Below are 6,000 nucleotides of genomic sequence, written 5' to 3'. Positions count from 1 at the left end.
AGGATAGAGATAGTCTATCATCTGCAAGTGATTGTTGAGCACTTGAAAAGTACAAGTGAACTACTGAATTTTTAATCCCAATTTAAATTTAAATAGCTGTAAACTGCTAGTGGCCACATATCAGACGGTGGAGGGCTAGAGCAATGTTTCTCAAAATCTAAATCAAGATGTCAAGATGTCAGGAATCTGCTTATTGATCCATTCTCCAGGTAATTCTTACCAGTAAAATGTTACAACTGCTGGTCTAGAATGGGATTCTCAATCTTGGCTTCACATTAGACTCACCTGGAGGAGGTTTTAAAAGAGAACAGTGTCCCAGCCACACCCCTAGAGATTCTATTTCAATTGGTCTGGTGTGGGGTTCAGGTATTAGTATTTAAAAAATGAAACAAGGGCTTCCCTGGTGGCGCAGTGGTTGGGGGTCCGCCTGCCGATGCAGGGGACGCGGGTTCGTGCCCCGATCCCGGAGGATCCCGCGTGCCGCGGAGCGGCTGGGCCCGCGAGCCACGGCCGCGGAGCCTGTGTGTCCGGAGCCTGTGCTCCGCAACGGGAGAGGCCACAGCAGTGAGAGGCCCGCGTACAGCAAAAAAAAAAAAATTAAAAAAAAATAAAAAAATAAAAAATGAAACAAGACAGAAACTCTCCCCTGGAGACTGTTACGGGCAGTCAGGCTTGAGCATCTAGAAGATCTGTTCTCGCTCGACCCTCAGAATAGACCAAATAAATATACAGATAAAAGGTCTAGGGGCGTTTATAAAGGATTAGTGATTACAAGTGAAATCTTGTGATGTCGCAAGAGAAAATTAGTGACATTAGTGGTTCAGATGAATTTCTTGACGTTCCATGAAAAAAAAATTCAGCTTTAGATAATCTCTAACGACTGTGTGAAATTCCTTGTCCTTTTATCCATAAACGGTACAAATCATACCAAGCTCTGGGACATCTGGAGAGGGTGACACGCTGAGTTCCCTAAGCAATCATCTCTTAAAATACACAAAAGCCTCTTTAGTTTGCTGGTTGATTGACAGAGGGCCTGGTGACTTCACATGGAGTCACATGACCGTGCGCTGCCCAGCAGCTGGAAAAAGGTGTTTTCCAACCTGCCGCTCCGGGCAGGTCCCGGGTCTCCTTTGTTAAGCCTTCCCCCCCCTCCTCCCCCTGCCAGGTGCGTCGGTCACCGTCTCGGCGGTAAGGAACGGCGCCCGGACTAGTACGGGAACGTGGGTGCCGGAGTCCCGCCCTCCCTTCCTGCAGGTGCACAGGTAAGGGTCCCGCAGTAAGTCCAGGCTGGCCGGGTGCCCGGCGCAGAGGGAATCAGGCGGGTGCAGGCTGGGCGCCGGCGCGGGGGAGGCGGCCGCGCGGGTGCAGAGCCCAGGGAATTTCAGCCCCGGCCCTGGGCGCGGCGAGGACCGCAACTCAAGGAAACCCGAGCAGCTTTGCAGGGGAGTGTCTGATCATTTTTCAAAACGTGCTCCTGATTGAAAAAAAAAAACCAAGGCTCAGAATAAGTAGATTCAAGCACTGCTAATTTTAGCCAAGACACCAGAGGAGCTTGCCAGGGGATTTGAGGAAATTAACATGAAACTAAAACCGAATCTTAGGTGAAGTGGAGCAAGCAATATTGATCAGCACGTACTAAATGCTAACTAAAAGGTCTCCATAGGGAGAGGTTTACAGGAAAAAGTCTAAATTACTACGAGAGATTTAAGGGAGAAGTACTATTCAATGAAACAAAAGTACCAGAACAAAAATAAATGAATATAGTTTAACAATATATCAGCATATACTTAAACATGTGAAAACTACTTTATTCTAAAGCATATTAAGTTAATTTAAATATTATTCAAAAGTAGTTTGAGCCTTGTTAACTCAACAGGTTTGCATTTTTAAAAACTGGGTCTAGTGTGTGCTAGAGTGATATTTTTTCCTTTCCACAGAACTTCATTGATTTAGGATGAGGTAGATACTTCCTTAAAGATAGTAAACATTGCCAACCCACAATGAAATTAGATCACATGCTTTCTGAAATGTACCAGAGAGGCATGCAATAAACTTCATTTATCTGCAGGTAATAACTAAGTAACACTGGTTGAAGTTCACTCAGCAGTCAAAATGCAGTGTATGCACTGTGATTAGCACACCAGATTATTCTTTCAAGGAAATCTGAGAGGTTTAGGGTTGTCAATATTCTACAGTAGAGACATCGTTTTGCTCATGTTGCTATTTTTTTAAGGGTAGGCATTCTCTTCACAATGTGCTTATAAAGGGTTTTTTTAGCTTAGCTGATTTTAGTTAAAATGGAAACAAAATAAGTTTCTTAGCTGGACTTAATCACGTGTCCTTAGTCCTGTGATATTCTTCCTGGATACCTCCTGCCCCTCTGACCTATTGCAGCTCTGGTATTTTAGCAACAATCCACCAGCTTGACCCTTGAGCAAAACCCACGTAAGCTATTGAGGGAAGCCACAGGGCTGAAACTTTCTTTGCATCTAATAGTAAGACTATTATTATTTTTATTGAAGTAGTGTTACTGTGTCAGTGTTTAAATGTCTTAGCATCTCTTCCTCAACTACGGTCCCATGGAGGATATTGTCTAAACAGCATTTTGTTTTATTTTAAGAAAACACACAAAATTTTAAATAGATATCTTTTTTGCTAAAATTTATTCATCAATTTGAAGTTATTCTTGTTTTGGGTTAAACTATGTTTAATAATACCAAAGAAGATATATTGTAGATAGTGGTATATTTGATAATTCTCTGCAAAGAACACATAAGGAACAATACGTGAAAAAAAAATGAAACACCTTAAATGTAAAAATTTATCATTGTAAAATAAAATAATAAGGAAAGGTAATTTCAGATGTACTTTGTTCAGTACATATCCACAAGAGGTTATCACTATAATATTAAATTTGGGGGAATAAAACCACTGGATTATTTTAAATTCCATTCCAGAAGATTTATATAGAGAAGTGAATGAATCAAAAGGTCAATGTGCACAATGATTTCAAAATGGTATTGGGGCATGACTCTGGTAACCTGTGTTAAAAATGACTGTGTTATTTTTTTCTCATGTAGCTTGTACAATTAAAAAAGTGAATTATGTTCAATACCCTTTTCCAAATGTTATCTTATGAAAAATGTCTGGTTCTTAGCTATTTGGGTTTTGGTCCTTTAGGAAACTAGAACTTTTTAATAAACATAGCAGTGTCGTCCAGTAGAATTTTCTACAATGATAGGCGTGTTCTACATATAATCTGCTCTGTCCAGTATGGTAGCTGCTGATTATATGTGGTTATTGAGCACTTGAAATGTAGTTAACTTAGCTAAGGAACTGAGTTTTTTTCTTTTACTAAATTTTAATGAAAATTTAGTTACCCATATGTGACCAGTGGCTACCGGATTGCACAAATATCTGACTAGCTGTTCCCCTTTGTTCTGCTGGCTGGTTGATAATATTGCACAAGACACAACTGCTGACCTTGTACTGTCTGGGAGTCCTGAAGGTATTTTTCAAGAGCCTTAATCTGGAAGGGATTTAAGAGATATGTTTTTTTCATTTCATTTTTAATGACATTTATTGCTTTGTTTTCATATTACGAGCAATACATGTTCACTGCAGACTACCAGAAACACATAAAAGCATAACGTAAAAATTTGCAATCTCCCATAATCCCCACCCTCCAGAGATAACTATTTTAGCATTTTGACACATTTCCTCCCAGTGTCTACCTATTTTTTTTTTCAATTGAGGCATAGTTGACCTACATCACTCTGTTATTTCCAGGTGCACAATACAGTGACTCGATATTTCTATGCATTACAAAAAGATCCTACAATAAGTCTAGTTACCATCTGTCACCATACAAAGTTATTACAATATAATTAACAATTTTCCCCATACTGTACATTTCATCTTTATGCCTGGGACTCATTTATTTTGTAACTGGAAGTTTGTTCCTCTTAACTCCCTCACCTATTTCACTCACCCCCCGACCCTGTTGCCCTCTGGTGACCACCTATTTGTTCTCTGTATCTATGAGTCTGTTCTTTTTTATGTTTGTTCTTTTGTTTTGTTTTTCAGAGTCCATATATTAGTGAAATCGTATGGTATTTATTTTTCTCCATATGATTTATGTCACTTAGCATAATACCTTCTAGGTCCATCCATATTTTCACAAATGGCAAGATTTCCTTATTATTATGGCTGAGTAATATTCCATGTTGTGTGTGTGTGCATGTGTGTGTGTGTGTATGTGTATATATATATATCACATCTTCTTTATCCATTCATCTGTTGCTGGGCACTTAGGATGCTTCCATATCTTGACTGTTGTAAATAATGCTGTAATGAATAGAGGTGTGCATATATCATTTTGAATCAGTGTTTTAGTTTTTCTTCAGAATGATACCAAGAAGTGGTTTTTCTGGATTGTATGGCAGTTCTATTTTTAGTTTTTTTGAGGAACCTCCATACTGTTCTCCATAGTGGCTGCACCAATTTACATTCGCACCAACTGTGTAGGAGGGTTCCCTTTCTCCATACCCTCTCCAGCATTTGTGATTTGTAGACTTTTTGATGATGGCTATTCTGACAGGTGTGAGGTGATATATCATTGTGGTTTGATTTGCATTTCTCTGATGTTTAGTGCTGTTGAGAATCTTTTCATGTATCTGTTGGCCAAGGGTGTGTCTTCTTTGGAAAAATGTCTATTCATATCCTCTGTCCATTTTTTAATTAGGTTATTTGTTTTTTGATATTGAGTTTTATGAGTCCTTTGTATTTTTTGGATATTAACCTATTATGAGGTATATCATTTGCAAATATCTTCTCTGATTTAGTAGGCAGCCTTTTCATTTGATTGGTAGTTCCCATGCTGTGCAAAAGCTTTTTAGTTAGAGTAGTCCCGTTTGTTTTTGTTTTTTCAAGATTTGTTTATTTATTTATCTATTTATTTTTGGCTGTGTTGGGTCTTCATTGCTGTGTGCGGGCTTTCTCTTGTTGCGGCGAACAGGGGCTACTCTTCGTTGTGGTGTGCAGGCTTCTCAATGCGGTGGTTTCTCTTGTTATGGAGCACGGGCTCTAGGTGTGCGGGCTTCAGTAGTTGCGGCACATGGGCTCAGTAGTTGTGGCTTGCAGGCTCTAGAGCAGAGGCTCAGTAGTTGTGGCACACAGGCTTAGCTGCTCCGCGGCATGTGGGATCTTCCCAGACCAGATGTCGAACCCGTGTCCCCTGCGTTAGCAGGCGGAGTCTTAACCACTGCACCACCAGGGAAGTCCCTCATTTGTTTTTTATTTTTGCTTTTGTTTCCCTTGTCTGGAGAGACAGGTTCCAAAAAATATTGCTAAGGCCAGTGTCAACGAGTGAACTGCCTATGTTTTCTTCTAGGAATTTTATGGTTTCAGGCCTCACATTTAAGTCCTTAATCCATTTTGAGTTTATTTTTGTACATGGTATGAGAAAGCAGTCCAGTTTGACTCTTTTTCATGTAGCTGACCAGTTTACCCAACACTGTTTATCAAAGAGGCTTTATTTCCCCATTGTATATTCTTGCTTCCTTTGTCATAGATTAATTGACCATATGTGTGTAGGTTTATTTCCGGGCTCTCTATTCTTTTCCATTGATCTATGTTTCTGTTTTTGTGCCAGTACCATATTGTTTTGATTACTGTAGCTTAGAAGTATGAAATCAGGGAGCATGATAACTCAAGCTTTTTTGTTCTTTCTCAAGATTGTTTTGTCTCTTTGGGGTCTTTTAAGTTTCCATACAAATTTTAGAATTATTTTTTCTAGTTCTGTGAAAAATGCCATTGCTGTTTTGATGGGAATTGCAGGAAATCTATAGATTGCCTTGGGTAGTATGGTCATTTTAACGATATTAATTCTTTTGCTCTATGAGCATGGTATGTTTTTCCACTTGTTTGTATCATCTTCAATTTCATCAGTGTCTTACAGTTTTTCAAGTTCAGGTCTTTTACCTCCTTGGTTAAATTTAT

The 6,000-nt window shown here is 39.4% G+C and overlaps 1 protein-coding gene across 1 annotated transcript in view; it reads left to right on the top strand.

The window, feature by feature from the left end:
* The first annotated feature begins 1,171 nt into the window (after positions 1-1,171).
* Positions 1,172-6,000, top strand: part of TMEM144 (transmembrane protein 144) — a 46,945-nt gene continuing 42,116 nt past the window's right edge. The window contains exon 1 of the mRNA XM_082602361.1: positions 1,172-1,262. The gene's annotated coding sequence lies outside the window, so the exon portion shown is untranslated. The remainder of the gene's footprint in view (positions 1,263-6,000) is intronic.

This window comes from Mesoplodon mirus, assembly GCF_964341445.2.
Source record: "Mesoplodon mirus genome assembly, chromosome: 2".
Lineage (NCBI taxonomy): Eukaryota > Metazoa > Chordata > Mammalia > Artiodactyla > Ziphiidae > Mesoplodon > Mesoplodon mirus.
This window is presented reverse-complemented; position numbering and strand designations above follow the sequence as displayed.